The sequence below is a fragment of the Dipodomys spectabilis genome, unplaced genomic scaffold (genome assembly GCF_019054845.1).
Source record: "Dipodomys spectabilis isolate Male_0828 unplaced genomic scaffold, ASM1905484v1 ptg000034l, whole genome shotgun sequence".
In the NCBI taxonomy this organism is placed as follows: Eukaryota; Metazoa; Chordata; class Mammalia; order Rodentia; family Heteromyidae; genus Dipodomys; species Dipodomys spectabilis.
The window spans coordinates 8,142,988-8,163,327 of NW_024870711.1; the positions used below are offsets into that span (position 1 = coordinate 8,142,988).

The following is a 20,340-nucleotide window of genomic DNA, read 5'->3' on the forward strand; positions in this document are numbered from 1 at the left end:
ATCGCCTTTGCCCCCAGCTAGGAGCCTACGACATAGAAAAGAGCATCTGAATAGGGAGTTGAACAGAAAATGTCTACACATTCATTTCATTTAACAAGTATTTATTGAATTTCTAATATATGGCAGGCTCTGTGGCAGGGTCTACAACAGAAATTAACAGACAACAATCTGTGAATAGGCCTACGAGAAAAACTGCCTTTCCCATCAAAATAGAAAATTTACAAGTTCCTGTTTTTGCCTAGTGGCTTGGCTCTCGTTAAGGAAAAGAGGAACTGCTTAGGGATAAGGAAGGGTTTTGGAAATTTAAGGTTTTGTCTTAAACTGGTATCTTTTCAAGATGGAATTAAGACACATCAACCAGCAACAACTCATTAACAAATCTAATAGTAAAAAGTCAATACTTTTCTCTAATAAGAATTCCAAAAATAACTAAATGTCCATTTAATTCATTAAGATTTTGGGAATTCTACAATGCCTCAATGATCAACAAAGCTTTACAGTCTCTTCATTGACGTTAAGACTGGCACATAAGAATAGCTAGCTAGCTGGCACTGTTCTGCTTAGTATAGCCAATTATCCTGAATAAAGAGGACTAAAAGTTAAGTAAGATTGTATTATAAAACATTTATGCAAATAGTATTTCTCTGCATTAAGATACCAATTTATTATAAAACTAGTCTCAAGGCTATATCATTCTATTGTAAGCTCTAACATTTGCTGTTCAGCCTTAAAACAAGATTGTTTAAAATGTATGACTAATGTAATGGCATTTAATAAATATGCTTTGGTTTTACCACATGGAGTTTATATCTGTACGTTTTTAGGAATCATGTTAATAAAATCAAAATCAAGTCAGTTGTAAAATTCCATTCAAAACAAATGTTAAAAAAATACCATATTAGCTGAGCACCGGTGGCTTCTAGCTTCTTACGAGGCTGAGGTCTGAGGATCAAGGTTCAAAGCTGGCCAGGGCAGGAAAGGCCATGAGACTCTTATCTCCAATTAACCACCAGAAAACCAGAAGTGGTGCTGTGGCTCAAGTGGTAGAGCACAAGCCTTTGAAAGGATCCTTCACATCCATCCCAGGGAACCACACAGAGGCAGGCAGGCACAGGAGAAAGATTATTACAAGGTTTATTAGAGAGTGCCTGGCAGCCTGCACTATCTAGGTAGCAGCAGGGTCAGAAGGTAGGAAGTGAGGTAGGTGGGAGCTCTGGTGAGTCTGGGTAGAGAGAGGGAGGGGCCGTTGCTTGTCGGGAACTCCAGGGCAGGGAGGAGCTCAGGTCTGCGTGGAGCTGAAGATCAAAGGTGGGCATAATGCTTATAGCCTAGAGCAAAGAAAACATAACAACAAAATAGCTCTGGGAGGGCTGGGAAGGTGGCTCAGTGGTAGAGCGCTTGTCTTGCATGCCTGAGGCCCTGGGTTTGATTCCTCAGCACCACATAAGCAAAAAGAAAAGAGCCAGAAGTGGCGCTGTGGCTCAAGTGGTAGAGTGCTAGCCTTGAGCTGAAGAGCTGAGGGACAGCGCCCAGGCCCAGAGTTCAGGCCCCACGACCGGACCCCCCCCCCAAAAAAAAAGCTCTGGGACAGTGCCCAGGCACTGAGTTCAAACCCCAGGACTGGCCAAAAAAACAACAAAAACAAAAGCTGGAAATATAGCTCAGTGTAGAAGGCATTCCTAATATGCACAAAACCCTGGGTTAGTTTACCAGTACCATTAAAAAAATTTTTAAGTTAAAAAATTATGGTAATTTAGCAATTTTAGCTGAATGATAAACATAAACTTGACCATTATAGCAAATGTTAGATTCTTCAGTTAAAAAAGATCACTTTGCTCCTCCAGCAAGTTATTTCACTTAGTTCAACATGGAGTTTCACAAAAACAGTATTCCTTTTGTTTGAAAAGTACTACAAGTTGATAGTACTATCAGTTGAAAAGAAACCAATTAGGAAAATGAATTATAAATACTTTAAAGAATGTGCTTGAACAACAGATAAAACAGATACACTAAAGTGACATCTAAAGGGTTTATTTGTACAACGGGATTTCAATTCAACAAGTCAGTTTATAAGTACAATTGTCCTTGATTAATGTCATCCCTTCCATCATTTTCCCCACCTTTCCCAAAACTACCCATACCCTCAAGTTACCTGGTTCCATTTTCACATATGTACACTGAATATAATGACTGTATTTGCCCTCTTCTCTCCATTCATCTTACACAATTCTAACACATAGAGCAAAATTTTAGAGGAAGTACAATTTAGGTGAGTACAGGAATCTATTACTGTTTTAGCATGAGATGAGGACAAAAATCTGAAGCTCATCACCAGCTCTCTACAGGTGATCCTATTGTTTACAGATAAGACATAGAACTAATGGCTCACACCTGTAATCCTATCTACTTAGAGGACAGAGATCTGAGCGGTAACCACAGTTCCAGGCCAGCCAGGCCAGGCATAAAAGTTCAGGAAACTTCATCTCACCAATGGCTGAAGGCAGTGGCACAAGCCTGTTCTCCCAGCCACAGGGGAAACACAACAACCAGCAGTGTCACCACAGCAATACAGGAAAGCCTGAGTAGGAAGATCAAAGTTCAGGCTAGCCTGGGCATAAAACAAGATTCTATCTCAGGGGGGGAAAAAAGTGTGTGTGTGTGTGTGTGTGTGAGTGTGTGTGTGTGTGTGTGTAAAAGTGTGTGTGTGAGTGTGTGTGTGGAAAAGTGTGTGTGTGTGTGTGTGTGTGTGTGTGTGTCTGCAGATATGAAGATACACACGTTGGAGGTATGGACCTGGCAACCATGAGGAAGAGTTCAAAACAAGCTACCACTGCCCCTAAAATGTACACCAACAACCCACAACATAATGTTCTCATTCCAGAGGGAAAATGGGCTCTTACAACAAGCCAGTTATAACTCCTGAAGTTATCACCTACCATTTCTAGACTAAAACTAGGATGTGGTGGAGGTGGAGGAAGCATTGCTAGACCCGTAATCCCATACAGGAAATGAGCAAAATGGAGGACTAGGATGAGTGGCTAACATTCAAGCAATAGACTCCAGACTACTTTTTTAGTAGTCTAGATTTAAAAGTTGGTATTTTCTTTCTAGAGGCTATCTCACCTTTTATTTGAGTAGTTCTAGTAGGATATTTATAACATCTCTGGAGGGCCATACAAAATTACCAATACAGACGATGAACAGCCAAGAAGCATATTGTAAGGTCCACTCCTGGATGGTAAGCAGACTCCACCCTCCTCCCAGCAAAGTCTCCACCCAGTAACTGTGTTAGCTAGGCAACTGGCACACGTGGAAGAGGTCACATCTGCATCTGCTGAGGTCACATCTGAATTTGATGTGGCCACACCTTTCTCCTCCCATGCCCTAGATAAGGCCTAGCCCAGGCCCAGACACTCTCTTTCGCAGCAGGGTGGAGGCCCAACATGGCCTGGTGCCAGCCGGAATGATGAATAAACCTACCCCTTACTTGAATACCACGTGCATAGTGCAGTTCTTACTCGGCCACCTCTTTTTAAAAACCTAACATAAATGGTGCTGTTCTTACTCAACCTCTTTTTAAAAACCTAACATAAGTGATGCCAAAATCCAGGAAGGGCTTAAAGTTAGGATAGGTGGGATTCCGTTTTTTTTTTTTTCTTTTTCTTTTTCTTTTTTTTTAAGGTACCAAATTTCTTTGAGGGAATGGTACAAATTAAAAGAACTTAGGGGGGCTGGGAAGGTGGCTCAGTGGTAGAGCGATTGCCTTGCATGCCTGAGGCCCTGGGTTCGATTCCTCAGCACCACATAAGAAAAAAGCCAGAAGTGGCGCTGTGGCTCAAGTGGTAGAGCGCTAGCCTTGAGCTGAAGGACACTGCCCAGGCCCAGAGTTCAGGCCCCACGACCGTACCAAAAAAAAAAAAAAAAAACCTTAGGATGCTCTGGTACAACTCATAGAAAAGGTAACGATAACACCAAACATGTGTGCACTGCCCCGTGACCAGAAGTCAGGTTTGCCTATGGGGGAATCAGCCCAAGGCTTAACTCTCATCAAATTCGTGTCTTTCATGTACCAAATGATTCCTTGGGCCTTACATGGAGTATGGGCCAAGCATTCCCCAACCCAGCGTTGGGGAGCTGAGGTGCGCCACCCATAAAGTACTTTGAAGGCATTTTATTTTCTATACTGCAACAGTCACCAAACAAAGGCAAAGGAAACTTTTATTTCTTCAACTAAAATTTTAAATTCTGTAAGCGTTAGAAACTAATAAGTTTGAACAAGCCAGCTTAGACTTGGTTATGTACAAAGCTAGTGCAGCCAAACAACTCAGTGCCTATTCTTTGTGGTAAAACCTTTTAGGTTCTATTACATCCATAATGCAGAGACACAAAAGAAAAAACAGGCCTATAACCAGCATTAGATGTTTTATGAATTGATTAATTTATAAGGACTTTGTGAGAAATACACATAATACATATAACCACAATTAAGTGCCAGCTAGGGAGAATCACACAACCACCTCTGATGGTAATATGAACCTAAGCCAGTATTTCCCCAACTCTCCAGATAAGTTTTAATTGGGTGACAGAAATCAAGCGTGTAGAGCCCCAGGATTTGAGCTTAAAAAGGACTCTTAAGGCAACAAAAGCCTGTTGATACAACCTTGAAGGTCCATTGGTTCTAAGCAAGTTACTCCATTTCATCAGCTGCAAATTGAAGACTGGCTTTCTGTAGGAAAATTCTTTATATGCTCATCTCATTTGTTTCACAATGAAGATGAAATCCAAGGTGTACAAGCCACAGAAATACTAATTTAATGGCACAACCACAGTTACAGCCTTGTATGTGCGGCGCACGTGTGTGTACATGTGTGTGTGTGTAACATCATACTGTTGATGGGAAAGAAAAAAGTCTATAAAGAACTATCTTTATTATAGCAATTTAACTTGAAATCTCTACTTCAGGTAAACATTCTTCAAAGAGGCAAAATTACTAAATAAAGGACAACTGTTCAACATTGAAGAAAATCCACCTTTTCTACCAAAGTGGGTGGCTTACAAATTCCTGCTCTGCCCCGTGGCTATCCTCTTGTTGATTATTCTGCCAACACAATAACAAGGAAAGGAAAAAGATTGTGCTTTGGAATAAGCAAAGGTTTTTGAAATGTAAGGTTTTTGTCTAAACTGATGGTTCCCAAAAGGAGTAAGACACACCCTAGATTGTTCAAGAAAGGAACAAAGGATGTGAATAATTAATCTTATCCCTATTTAGGGAGACATACCCTACCCTCTTAAAACTACCCAATCAAGAACAGTTAGTGAACCTGAGCTCCCACAATTCAGCAGAGGGGCAGGGCTTGCCGAATTAGGGATAAAAAGGGACTAGCCTAGGCTGGGAAGGTGGCTCCATGGTAGAGCGCTTGCCTTGCATGCATGAGGTCCTGGGTTCAATTCCTCAGCACCACACAAGCAGAAAAAAGCCAGAAGTGGCGCTGTGGCTCAAGTGGTAGAGCACCAGCCTTGATCTCAAGAGCTGAGGGCCCCGGCTCAAAGTTCAGGCCCCACGACCAATAAAAAATAAATAAAAAAGAACAGCCTTCCTGCTCTGGAGGTTGCTTGCCAGATTTTTAGCTGATGAAGTACACTTTGCCGTGTTGAGTTCCTTTCAATTTGGTATCCTTATTCCTATATAACAGCCTAACATCCCTAGACATTTCTAGCAAACCCCTTCATCCTCCACGCCTGTCCCAAAAATATTATTTCTGCCATCTCCAAATACCCCTGACCACTCCAGATGGGTAGTTTCCAGCCTTTTCTGATCCATAATTCTCACGGTAGCCTATCTCACTGTATCCATTAAAACAAGGTAGTCAGCTGGGCAACCATTGCTCACGCCTGTAACTCTAGCTACTCAAGAGGGCTGTGATCTGAGGATGACGGTTCAAAGCCAGCCTGGGCAGCAAAGTCCATGAGACTCTTATCTCCAATTAACCACCAGAAAACCGTAAGTGGCACAGTGGCACAAGTGGAAGAGTAGCTGCTAGCCTTGAGCACAAAAGCTAAGCAACAGTGCCCAGGCCCTGAATTCAAGCCCCACTAGAGGCACAAAAGGGGGGGACTTAAAATGAAGGGGTCTAGGAGAAAAGCATACCTAGGTATGTGCATTGTGTGCATTATGGCACTACTTTTAAAGGAGAAAAGCCATGTAATTGGTCTGAGACAGGAAGAGAACTGTTTGGAACCACAGGCTAAACAGATTCTTGAGGTGCCAAAATAGTGAGGAAAAGATTCCAGAGAACAGATGATTCTGTGACATATCCCAATAATCTCATCCCTCAGATGTACTCAAAAATAATTTCCTATAGACTCCTTAGAAGACCAAGTGAGATCAACAGGGAAAAGATACAAGAAAACTACTCGGAATGAGAGTGGCTAACGTTTGGGCTACTTTGTAAACTATTCCAAATGTTGGCCTCAGAAGTTAGTTACTTGGGGGGGGGGGGGGGGGGGGGGAGTCACCAAGGATCATGGTTCAAATCAGGCCTGGAGAGGAAAGTCCATGAGACTCTTATCTCCAATTAATCAGAGAAAAGACCAGAAGTGGAGCTGTGGCTCAAATTGGTGGAGCACTGGCCTTGAGCAAAAAGGAACCCCAGGGACAGCACCCAGGCCCAGAGTTCAAGCCTCAGGCCTCCCCCCTCCCCCCCAAAGAAGCCCAAAGGTTTTCCCCATCTCATCATTTAACAGGGAAAGGAAAGGATCCGCCTCACTTGAAGGAAGCTAAAGATTACTGCAGGAACAAATTAGTATATATTCTGAAAAACTACACTTCTACAATAAAAAATTACTGAACTATCACAATGAGTAAACTAAGCTGTTAATCTAATCTTCATTTCTACATACAACAGGCTAACATAAAAATTACTTTTAATTTACTACAATAATATTTGTCCTTTTAAGAAAAAACTTAAGGTTTAACTAATGTCAAGATCTGAGCAATGGAAAATGAAAAACTTAGCTGCTAAAGAACACCTTTTAAAACTAATTCGCATAACTTTAAAATTCTTCCAGCCATGCCTATAGTCATATAATAGGTACTTTGGGTTTACATTTCAGTAAACACCTAGTGTTTTATCTCACTAAAAATTAAATGATCTGTGAATTAAAAATGAATTTTCATATAATTTTACTGAATTTCAACTATTATACTGCCAGTATTAATATCTGATCTATAACATTTTTATTTTGGGGGGGTGGGAGGTCCAGTCATGGGGCCTGAACTCTGGGCCTGGGCGCTGTCCCTCAGCTCTTCACCTCAAGGCTAGCACTCTACCACTTGAGCCACAGCGCCACTTCCGGCTTTTTTTTTTCTGCTTATGTGGTGCTGAGGAAACGAACCCAGGGCCTCAGACATACAAGGCAAGCGTTCTACCACTGAGCCACCTTCCCAGCCCCTATATCATTTTTAAAACTCAAAATCAAACTAAAAAGATATGTGTTATAAGCCGGGCGCTGGTGGCTCATGCCTGTAATCCTAGCTACTCAGGAGGCTGAGATCTGAGGATCGCGGTTCAAAGCCAGCCCGGACAGGAGAGACGGTGAGACTCCTATCTCCAATAAACCACCAGAAAACCGGAAGTGGCGCTGTAGCTCAAGTGGTAGAGTGCTCGCCTTGAGCTGAAGAGCTGAGGGACAGCACCCAGGCCCAGAGTTCAAGCCCCACAGCCGACCAAAAAAAAAAAAAAAAAAAAGATATGTGTTATACAACCTGACAAAGAATATGTACAGAGAGGCGGGTGCTGGTGGCTCATGCCTGTAATCCTAGCTCCTCAGTAGGCTGAGAACTGAGGACAGGTTCAAAGCTAGCCCATGCAGGAAAGTCTGTGAGACTCCCATCTCCAATTAACCACCAGAAAACCAGAAGTGGCGCTAGGCTTATGTGGCAGAGAGCTCACCTTGAGCTGAAGGGCTCAGGGACAGCACACAGGCCCAGAGTTCAAGTCCCACAACCAACCAAAAGAAAAAAAACAAAAAAGAATATGTAGAGATTATAATGATCTCCCACAACTCAATGAGACAATTTTTTTTGTTTTTGATTTTGTTTCTTTTTTTGCCAGTCTTGGGGCTTGAACTCAGGACATGGGTCCTGTCCCTGAGCTTCTTTTGCTCAAGGCTAGCACTCTACCACTAGAGCCACAGCACCACTTCCAGCTTTTTCTGTTTATGTGGTGCTGAGGAATTGAACCTAGGGCTTCATGTATGCTAGGCAAGCACCCTATCACTAAGCCACTTTCCCAGCCCCGACAATCTAATTTTTAAAGTGGGCGATATGTTTGAACACAAAATGTATAAATGGCCAATAGCATATAAAAAGATGTTCAAGATCATTGATCATCTAAGAAATAGATTAAGATACAATGAAATAATTAATACTTAGGTGGCCATCACTAAAGACCGACAACACCAAGATCTTGAGAATACGGAGACACTGTAGGCCCTACACAATTACAACTAGAACCGCAATTTCCAACACAGATGGCACAAATATTTTGGAAACATTTGGCAATATCTCAGGAAATGAAATTAATATTTACCACATGACACAGCAATCTACCTCTATTTACCAAAGAAACTAAAAATCTAGAAGACCTATACAAATATTTAAAACTGTTAATAGCCAAAAACTGAACACAGCCCCTATGTGTTCATCACAAGATAAATGAATTATCAAGAAAAAAGTCTAGTATTCTAACATAATGGGATAACGACTTCAAAATAAACTACTGGTAAAAACCACACAGATGCATCTCAAAAACATGCTGAATAAAAGAAGTTAGTCACAAAATATGGAATTACAATCTGTATAATTGTAATTCCATTCACAAAATATTCTTTTTTTTTTTTTTTTGGGTCCAGTTGTGGGCCTGAACTCTGGGCCTGGGCGCTGTCCCTCAGCTCTTCAGCTCAAGGCTAGTGCTCTACTACTTGAGCCACTTCCGGCTTTTTTCTTTTTGCTTATGTGGTGCTGAGGAATCGAACCCAGGGCCTCATGCATGCAAGGCAAGCGCTCTACCACTGAGCCACCCTCCCAGCCCACAAAACATTCTTAAAAAGTGAAATCTCATCAGTTGAGAGTGAACAACAAGATGGTGGCACTATTTTACATACGTGTATGTTTGTATGTGTTTGTTTGGGTGAGCATATCTTGGCTGACATGGTACCTTTCAAATGTGTGCATTGTGTTTCATGTAAAAAGTTGACTTGGAAACAAAAAAATTAGAACCTTTGGGAAGGGATGTAGAGGAAAAACAAAGGAGGGGTTAACAATGCTCGATAGGAAATGCACTCATTACACCTTACTCATGTAACTGTAACCCCTTTGTACAGTATCTTCACAATAAAAGATATATATTAAAAAAACTAGAACCTTTCTAGAAAGAAATCTGATAACATCGGTGGCTAGATGCATAAACACTGAGGTTCTACTCAATGGCAGAGCACATGCCAGGCAAATGTCAACCTCTAAATTCAAGACCAGGTTGGGGGAGGTGGGGTGAGGGGTGAAATGGACATCATCTTGAAAAGGCAATCCTTGGTTGAGATGTGGCTCTGTGGTAGAGTCCTTGCCTAGCACATGTGAGGTTCAATACCCAGTACTGAAAGGCAGTGTTCATGGAAAGGTAATTTCTCCCTACAGAAAGTTGTCAGATGGGTATTCAAAGATACATGAGTATGTTCACTACATGTGAGGAGATAGAACAGTGGCTAGGGCAGAACAGAGGATCTGTTTACTGTATGGTGACACATTCATAAACTGGAATAATGTACACTCCATGTGCAAAGAAATGTAGCCTGACAGCTGTATTGCACTATTATTAGTCTATTACACAGGGTATAATACTCCGGGTTAGATCCCCTTACTGCCCAGGTGCAGCTCCTGGATAAAACAGAGGACTTTAAAACCAAAATGCCCAAGTTCAAATCCTTCCTCTATCATTACTAAGCAGTCCTTGTCTCCTAATTTCTCCATCTCTTAGTACTAAGATTTTATCTATAGAAGATAATAAAAAGTAAAGTACATAGGGAAAAGCACACGGTGACCCCTAAAGAAACATCAGCTATTGTTAGACAGATTTCTTGGTATCAACCAAAGAAAGTGTGTCTGCACTAAACAGCTTGCCAGGTCAACTGATCCACACCTGTAACCCCAGTATTCAGGAGGCTATGGCAGGAAGATCATGAATTCCAGGTCAGCCAGAGGTAAAAATGAGACCCTATCTTAAAGAGAAAAGTGGGGGGAGGCCACTAAGTCAGTGGGTCTCATTTTTATAGCATTTATGTAAAAACATTAATTTGTATGTGAAAATTTGTATGGGAAAAGGCTGGGAAGAATGACTAGGGGTTCTAGGGACCACGGCTTTCACTTTACAAATGTCTACGCTGCCTCACTTTTGTAAGTCAAACACTTACTTCTTTTTTTTAAATATACTTCTATTATTAAGGTGTTGTACAGAGGGGTTACCATTTCCTAAGTCAGGTAATGAGTACAATTCTTTTTGGACAATGTCACCCCTTCCTTTGCTTTCTCCCATTTTCCCACTCCCATCCCTGCCCGTAAGTTAGACAGCTCATTTTCCACAGGGCGTATTCTGAATACCATGACTGCACTATATTACTTTTAATCAAAGACTTTATTTTTGGTAGTACTGGGTTTCTGAATACCAGGCTTCATGCTTGCTTGGCAGGCACTCTACCACTTGAGTCAAACCTGCAGCCCTTTTGCCTTCTTCTCAGTTTCATGTTGATGCCAATGCCAGTCTGGAAAGTGACCCTTCTATTTATGCTTCCTACATAGCTGGGATGACAGCTGTGCACCACCAAGCCAGCTTTCATTAGCTGAGATGGGGGTCTCCCAACTTTTTGCCTGAGCTCACCTTGAATCTCAATCCTCCCAATCTCTGACTCCCAAGTAGGTATGATTACAGGAGTGAGCCACTATGCCCAACAAAACCAATACATGTTTAAAAAGAAATAGATAAAACTAAGATTTCCTTTACAGACCAGTCCCTAAGCAGACATTTAAACGTAAGAAATGTTTGGTTCCGGGGCTGGGAAGGTGGCTCAGTGGTAGAGCGCTTGCCTTGCATGCTCGAGGCCCTGGGTTCGATTCCTCAGCACCACATAAGCAAAAAGAAAAAAGCCGGAAGTGGCGCTGTGGCTCAAGTAGTAGAGCGCTAGCCTTGAGCTGAAGAGTTGAGGGACAGTGGCCAGGCCCAGAGTTCAGGCCCCACGACCAGACCCAAAAAAAAAAAAAAAAAAAAGAAATGTTTGGTTCCATTAATGAGAAAAATATATCAACATTTAAAAACAATACTGGCACGATAATAACTAAAAACCATTGATCAAACTTTATGGCAGATATAGTTCTAATTGCACAACCACCCTATTGGACAGATGCTATTATTACCATCATCAATTTATAGACAGGAAAACTCAAGACATCCAGAAGACAGCACCCCAAGCACAAACTGACAGCCCAAGCAACCACTTTATATCTTCCCATACATGCATACTATTATAGCAATGGCTGAGATACAAATAATCAAATCAAGGCCGGGCACTGGTGGCTCACGCCTATAATCCTAGCTACTCAGGAGGCTGAGATCTGAGGATCGTGGTTCAAAGCCAGCCTGGGCAGGAGAGACCGTGAGACTCCTATCTCCAATAAACAACCAGAAAACCAGAAGTGGGGCTGTAGTGGTAGAGCTCTCGCCTTGAGCTGAAGAGCTGAGGGACAGCACCCAGGCCCAGAGTTCAAGCCCCACAACCGACAAAAAAAAATAATAATCAAATCAAGAAACAAATCAAATCCTCAAAGGCATCTGTCTAAAAGCAACAATGATGGTCTATCTTTCTTTATAGGCAGGGTTGGGGGTGGGGGGGAAGTCAGTCATTGGATTTGAACTCAGGGCCTTAGCACTGTCCCTGAGCTTTCTGGCTCAAGGCTGGGGTTCTACACTTGGAACCACACTGCCACTTTTGGTTTTCTGGTTGTTAATTGGAGATAAAGAGTCTCACTTGACTTTTCTGCCCAGGCTGGCTTTGAACCAGGATTCTCAGATCTCAATCTCCTGAGTAGCTAGGATAACAGGCCTGAGCCACCTGCACCTAGCTAACAATGGTCTACCTTTAGATGAACTGATTAATTCAAAGAAATGCACTCTTCTTGGAGCTGATATATCTTTAACTATCAGTAATCCGCAAATACTGGTAGCTTGGAGGGCTGGAGGCATGATAAGAGGATCAGCTAAGAAACAGAGGCCAAGTTCAAACTTCTATATAGGGAAAATAAAACATTAATTTTTTTAATGAAAAAGATAATATGGTATATAAAAAAAACCTAAGTTTGGATCCTCACTCCAAATTCTAGTTCCAGACAAAGTCTTAATTCAGGCAAACTAAGCTTTGGGCTGTACCATTTGATCTTAAAAAACAAGTTGTATCTTACTAAAAACTTGCTTTGGAGAAGACAATTTAGTAGTAATTTAGTAATTGTTTTATTGTGCTTTCCTTGGTAACTGGGATGTTAGCTGAGGTACATAATCTGAGAAGGCTATCTGATTAAAGATTCAGAAATTGTGATGAGAATGCAGTCAATAATCCAATGTGTATCATACAAAATTAAGTGAAGGAAGGAGTATGTTCGGAGAGAAGGGTGAGAATGTGGAAAGGGGGGACATGGATCAAGATGCGTTGTATTCATAAACTGCTTTGGTGAATGGCAACTCCTGCGTACAACTTCTTAAATAAAAAATGTACTTTGAAAAACTTTAACCTCATTAAGGTCCTTCATTTCCATATCAGTAAAGGTTAGCAGAGTGTGGTAAGTACTATATTCTGGTAAAAATATATGTAATATTTGCCATGTTAATTAATTTTTAAATGTCCAATTGTGTGGCATTAAGTGTTGTCCCTCTCTATCCAAAAACAGTAAGTTCCATACTCTTCCTGGGATATCAAAACCGTTGAAATCTCTTACATCTTTAGTTAGTACAGTATACTTTTTCCTGGTTATTGTTTTGAGAGTTCTTGCCATTTTTCCCAGGTTCATCTCAAACTCGTGAGCACAAGCTCTCCCCTTGCCTCAGGCTCCTATGTAGATAGGAGGTAGGCAGGCCGGCAAGGACACTCAACTAGTGCATGTACTTTTAAATTGTATCTAGATTACTTCTAGCACCTAATACAATTAACATGCTATGGAAACAGTTGTTATACTGTACTGTTCAGGGGGAAATAAGAAAATGTCTACACATGTTCAATACAAATATAATTTATTTTGTTTGTGTTAGTAACTAGGGCTTGAACTCAGGGCATGGGTGCTATCCCTGAGCTTTTCTGCTCAAGGCTATTGCTCTACCACTTGAGCCACAATTTCATGTTTGGCTTTGTGGTGGTTACTTAAGAGACGAGTTTCACAGACTTTCCTGAAGGAGCTGGTTTTGAACCTTGATTCTAGATCTCAGCTTCCTAGGTAGCTAGAATTCCAGGTGTGAGACACCAATGCTGAAAAATACAACTTAATTTGAGTAGTATTTCAATCATCAGTTGGTTGGATCCAGATATGAAACCCCTGACTGTATATTTAGTTCATTTTTCAACCATCACCACCACCCATCTCCAGAATTATTTCATTATTCTGAACAAAATCTGTTTATTAAATAACTCCCCATTTACCTTTCTGTTCATTTCTTGCTAAATGGTACTTTGTGCTTCTATGAAGTTACCTAATCTAGCTACATCATGCTAATAGAATCTCACTTTTTAATGCTGTGTATAAAATGTTGCAACTGGAATATTCATTCTATTTAACATATGTCCTAGAGGCCCACCAAAGTTGCACAGCATATATTAGAATCTTACTCCTTTTATGTTAGAATGTTGTACTGCAAGTACACACCCTATTTTGTTCCTTCACCTGTTGGTAGATGACAAGTAGTTTTACAGTAATTAAAAATAAAGTATCTGAGATGAATATTAAGAGTAAACCAAAGTGTCTGGCCGGGCCCCAGTGGTTCACACCACTCAGGAGGCTGAGATCTGAGGATCCCAGCCCAGGCAAGAAAGTCTGTGAGACTCTGCAAGTGTCTGGAAAATAGTAGACACTATTGATATTAGTCATGTGTTGGATAATGACAAGGACTGGTAAATGATTTTCATTGTGTGAACAACCCGAATAGAATGTCCTTACACAAAGTAAGATGGCTACAGTATCACTAGGCAATTACTCTAGTAATGGTCCTTCATTGACCAAACTGTATTAAGCAGTGTACATTTTCATCATGCAGTAATGCCTTTCTTTACTTTTCATCACATTTTATACCAAGTAGTGTTTCAATGGCAGGATCTGAGGCTATACATATCAGCTATAGCTTTTGAGAAAGCATTAGATTTACTAACCTGTATATAAACAGTTTTATAAGAATTGTGGCCCCCAATTAACATTACCATGCTTCCTCTTCAGTTTTAGCTTTAAAATCTACTTGAAAATATGCCAATAAGGAACTTAAATTCAACAATACACCCTTCAATTAAAAGATATGCCACTCCCAAGCCATACACAGTGGCACATACCTGAAATTTCAGCTACAAGATAGAAGGATCACTTTAGCCCTAAAGTTCCAAGCTAAACTAGGCAACACAGCAAGATCACATACTAAAAAAAAAAAAAAAAAAAAAAAAAAAAGCAAGGTGTGCACATATGTAATACTAGTGCTTAGGAGGATTGTGAATCCATGACAGCTATATATTAATATCTTGATTAAAGAGGAGAGAGAAAAAGACACACACACATGTGATCACATGTCATATATACAACTCTCTCTTACCAGTATCAGCTGCAAATATACAAAATTTTACCTGGCGTTTTTGTACAAGACACATTTTTATAATGAACACCCAGATGACTCATCAAACCTTTTCCAGTTACTTGAAATATCAGACATGAATATCAACAGTTGAACCTAGAAAATTTGCCATTTTCAGCCAAACACCATGGCTCATGCGACTCACAAGGCTGCAATCAGGAGGATGGCGTTTCTAGGCCAGCCATGGTAAAACGTTAGAAAGACTGGCTCTCCGTCAATAAAACCTGGGTGCAATGGCATACACTTGTCATTCCAGCTATGAGAATCATCCTTGGCAAATAGCAAAATCCTACTCAAAAATAACAAAAGCAGAAGCAGCTAAAGGTGTGAACTCAAGCCTGTGTAGCAAACACAAGGTCCTGAGATCAAACCCCAGCACGACCAAAACCAAAAGGATGGATAGACACAGATAGATCTCCAGCCTACAATATCACAGAAGACATTGGAATTTAGGTACCTTGACAATTATTTTTCTTTGTACACGGTTTCAAAAACAATGGAAAGCATCTTCCAAAATTCTTGAAGACATAAATACAAATATATCCTGTTGGCTTTTCACATTTCTTTGCTAAATTACTTCATTATCTTTCTTATTTCCTTGATTCAATTATTGAGTGTAGTTGCTACAATTACAATTTGGTGATCCTATAATAAAACTTTCTGTGAGAAGCAAGAGTGCAGTGCAGAGAATTCAGGGACAGCCTCTAGAAGGGAAAGCACATCATCTGATGAACTATTCTCTCAATTTAATGAAATTGTTTCTCTAGTTTATACTCCCCCTCAAAGTTTCAGTCCCCACATAGTTGCTTCATAACATTTTTCAATCATCTATACAGACACAAAACTTCAAAGCTAATTCATAAATCCTTTCTAAACCCATAAACTCCTTGCTAATTTTTAAATGCAGATCAACTTTCTTAATCATTGTTTATTTTTAAAGATTAAAACAAATAAATTTACACTTCTTGAGCATGCTTCTCAAAGTATGTCCTGAAAAAACTCCAATGTGACCTGGAGAAATCCGCCTGCAAAGCTTTAAAAAGCCACACAAAGATGAGCATTCTAGGTACTATGGCTAAACAAAGCCAGTACCAAAAGGCCAACTTTTTTCCCCCCTAACTACACTAAATCAACAGGTGTTTTTCTTTTCTATCACTGATCTTTAGACTGCCTAAATAGACTCCCAATTTAACCAGGAAAACAATTTAAAACAAAATTTCCCACCAATTCCGAAAAAAGGTGTTCTAAAATTATCTTGTGGCAAGGTTAAGACCAAGTACTAAATACAAAATACACAAAGGGTAAAATTAGAATTTTAGTACTAAAATACCCAAGTTTCTACCAAAACTTTGCACAACTAGCTTATCTCATATAGTGAATGAGATTATCAATAAGATTTCTAAATAGATAAATAGTTGCTAGTATAAATGTAGACCTTACTTCACAAGCTCACCACTTAAGCAGCACCTAGTATGTCTGTTCAGTGATGCTCAACACTGCCAAACAAATGCAATACAAATTCTTACATTGTATTTCTTTGTCTCCACTTCTACACGAAGCCTTAAGTTGGCAGATGCACGATGTCCTCATCAGAGGGAACAATGTAATCAGAAAAGACCTAAGTATTCCTAATTTATTTTCTTGGAATATAGTCACTTCCCACAAAAATGAGAATTTAAGATGAAATTTTCCTGTTTCTGGGACTTTAAACATCACATTCCCCAACTCATCTTCAAAAAGAGAACAGGACTCTTTGTGTACGGACAAAAATCCAATCTATTCCTAATTTTCCAGACCATGAATACTAAGTTAAAATATAGCTTAAATACTTTCGTTTTTTGCAAATAATACTATGAATAATCTAGTTAGGATTGCATACATCTGCATTTTATTGTGAAATATTAATTCGTGGTTAATGTTTATAAATATCGAAAAATAAACTCCAAAAACCGTCCAAGTATAAACTACATTCGAGTGTGCCATTATGCGTGTCCTGAAAGGTTTATTTTGTAAATGTTTTAAGAAACATTAAAACCTCATCAAGTTAAACTGACAAAGACCTCCAGAACCCTAAAACGCCTTTTGGTAAAATGTTTTTAAATGCCAAAGACAGATTCTTTTTTTCAGTTCCAAACGAATGTAAATTTTAAAGATCGGGTGCGATAAACAAAGGAAGTTTTAGTTTGAACTGTGGGCAGCACACATTCAATGTCTTAAGCAACGAACGTTTCTACATCCAGTCTTTTCTGACTCACTGAACGCTATTGTTCACGGAAAACAAGACCAATTAGGAAGGATCCGCCGACCCTCCGGTCTAACACCACGTTTTTCGTAGGCATTTCGTCTCGATCACCTCTCTCTGTCATCTCATCCACATTCAACCCTCCAGGATTCGGGCCGGGATCGCTGACCGAATGACAGTTGATTTCGTTAGCACCTGTCGCCATTCTCAGAGATATCACACAAGTTGGTCAAAACAGCCCCCATTTTTTTTTTTTAAGGTTACGATTCTTTAGCAAGTGGGAACTCCCGAGGCGATCACCAAGTTTTCCGAAAGCCCCTGCTTCTCCATTTCTCCCATTTTCAAGAGAAAGTATCCCTTCGGCACAGATCCGCTGGTGAGTGGAGCGGGGGCGATCACAAAGAAGCGGGAGGACTCAAACAGAAAGCCCCCCTCCACCCCGCAACCCGAGCGCGCGGGGTGGACAGATCGACTCTCCCCTCCAACTTAGCACAAAGCCCGCCGGGAGGAAAGGCTCGGCCGGCAGCCCGAGGCTGCGCTCGGGAGAAATGTCACCGTCGGGCAGTCCCAGTTCCCACGTCGCGCACGCCGGTCCCGGGGCAGCCCGGTCGGGCGCCACCGGCCGTCCCGAGGCGGGAGGCGGGAGAAGGCGCGGGGACCGGCCCGGCCCACCCGCGCCGCCGCCCCACGCCCCCGGCCGCCTCCGCGGGGACCCCGGGTGTCGCGCCCTCCCCTCGCGCCGAGCCCTTCCGCGACTCGGTCTGTCCTTTGTCTGAGTACGGACCCGCGGCACGGTCCCACCAACTTGTGTCCGTCCCCGTCCCACCCGGGCGCTCGGCCACACAAAGGAGACTTGAGCCCCGGGACTGCCGGCCCCGGCCCGGCCCCCGGAACGCCCCCCGCGCCGGCCCCGGCGGAGTCAGCCACGGGGACGGGAGCCCCCTGCCCCGCGCCCTCCGGGCTCCAGCCCAAACCTCCGGGGATCGGCGCGGTCCACTCGCGGGGTCCGGCCCCCACCTCACCGGCCCTTCCGCGGCGGGGGTCCCCCTCGCCCGCCCCCCCCTCCACGCGCCTACAAAAGCCGCGCCGGGGTCAAGCCCCGCTTGGGCGATTCCCGGGACCGGCCGGGTAACCACTGTGAGGACCCCCGCGTCGCCGCCGCTCCGGTCGCACTCCGGAGCCCCAGCGGCCGGCCACCGACAGCGCGCGTTACCTTCGTCCCGCGCGCCAGCCCGCGCCTCTCCCGCGCGCCGCCCCCGCGCGCCGCCGCCGTCGCCGCCGCCGCCGCCGCTCCGGATTCACTGCCTTCTGTGTCCCACTGGGTGTCGGACGCGACCGGACCGAGCGCCAAACGCAGCAGCCCAATCGCCATCGCTTTTATTTGCCCCCCTCCCAGTCCAACTAAGCGCCTCTCTGATTGGCGGAATGCGAGCGGGCGCCTATCCAATCATAGGGCCCGCCGGGCTCGGAGGCGTCGAGCGCGCCCCACGCTGAGGGCGCTCGGGACTCGCGGGCGGCGGCGCGTGCGCGGGCGGAGGCTCGCGTAGAGGAACGCAGCTGGCAGTGTGGAAGCGCCGCCGTGGCCATCGTCTTTGTTCTTTTGCCGAACGCGCGACGTTTCTCCAGAAGGCGGTGGGCAGCCAGGCAGGCGGGGACGGGGGACTCGGCGGCGCTCAGAGCCCGCCTCCAGCGGGAGGCGGGGTGGCGGGAACCGGCCGGAGGGCGGGACTGCGCGCTCGCGGCTCTTGGCGGGAATCGGCGCCGCGGAGTTCCCGGGAGGGGGAGGGGAGGGGCGGGCGCACTGGCCAAGTTTGAACCAGTTCAAAACTCAGTAGTGGTAACGGTTTTTAACCGCCGCGCTCTGACCGCTCCCTCCCGCCCCCCCCCCCGCCCGGCGCTCGGAGCCGAGGCGGCGTCGGCCCCGAGGGTGGCGCGCAGCCGGCCACGCGCGACCCGCCGGGCTGAGCCAGGGTCCGGCGTCCGACCGCGCGATCGCGCTCGCGGCCGGCGCGGTGACTTCTGACGGGGCTGAGCTCGCGGACCCCATCGCCCCCAGGAAATTGTCGGAAAGAGCCCCGTGACAGCGATCTCGGGTTTCTGGAAGTTGTCTGGACCTCCTGGGTCGGGAGAGTTTCCGACCCGCGTCGGCGTGGAGGGTGAGCGGGTCACCTGCTCCCGGCGGGCGTCCAGCGCGACGCTGGGAAGATGGCCACGCTCTGCCTGCACGGTTAGAAGCGAGCCTCCCTAACCCCGGAGAAACAGGAATACTGTGGCCGGGACACACTCCGCTGGCAGCTGGCTGTGGCGTTTAGGACATTCAGGATTGATTGTTAAAAGGGCAAAATCCCAACCACCCATCGGCTCTGAGACTCAGGATTGGAAAGGCAGGCTGGGGACTTTGTTCACTTGGGCTCGACGTCCGAGGAAACGTGGAGGGTGCTTTGGTATTCTTAATGACCTGACTAAAGTTTTCAGTGATGGAACTATGATTTAATGATCTAAGGCTTCTTATCTCATTTAACTCAGGATGTTCCCCTCTTTTCATCCAGTTTCTTGTATATTTTGAACAAATTCAGCGATAAGTGCACGTGCAGGAGATCTAAAAGATACAGAGAGGAAAAGCAGCCTTGTGTCTAAAACAAAATTATTAGTAAATCAGTGCAAAAGTAGAGTTATGCTACTCAGACATATCGATAAAATAATGTGGCAAACCTTAGCTGTTTTCATTAATGAGCAAGGACCGATACATTTTCCAAGATAAAATGCTTCTGCCTCACACTGCTTTTCTGAACAATAGTTTAAACCTCAAAAAAGTTACCTTCTTATCCAAAAGTTAACTTATCCTTAAGTTGTTACAGTGTTGCTGATTGTTACCGTCCCCTATTAAATATTAACACACGCAGTTTTTTTAAGAAAAATTCAAGGAAGGTGGGCTCCGGTGGCTCACGTCTGTCATCCTAGCTACTCATGAGGCTGAGATCTGAGGATCGTGGTTCATAGCTAGCCCAGGCTGGAAAGTCCGTGAGACTCCAGTAAAACTCTCAGAAAATCGGAAGTGGCGCTTTGGCTCAAGTGGTAAGAGTCCTGGCCTTGAGCTGAAGAGCTGAGGGACAATGCCCAGGCCCAGAGTTCGAGGCCCACGACTGACAAAAAAAATAATGAAAATTCAAGGAAACA

At 43.5% G+C, this 20,340-nt stretch overlaps 1 protein-coding gene across 6 annotated transcripts in view; it reads right to left on the reverse strand.

Moving 5' to 3' along the window:
* Ezh2 (enhancer of zeste 2 polycomb repressive complex 2 subunit) overlaps positions 1 to 18,518 on the reverse strand; it is a 64,556-nt gene extending 46,038 nt beyond the window's left edge. For 4 of the 6 annotated variants that reach the window (XM_042677232.1, XM_042677230.1, XM_042677231.1 and 1 more), the window contains exon 1: positions 18,377 to 18,415. The gene's annotated coding sequence lies outside the window, so the exon portion shown is untranslated. Of the gene's footprint in view, positions 1 to 18,376 lie in introns of all 6 variants that reach the window. The other 2 variants (XM_042677228.1, XM_042677227.1) reach the window with 1 other exon arrangement.
* Positions 18,519 to 20,340: the final 1,822 nt, after the last annotated feature.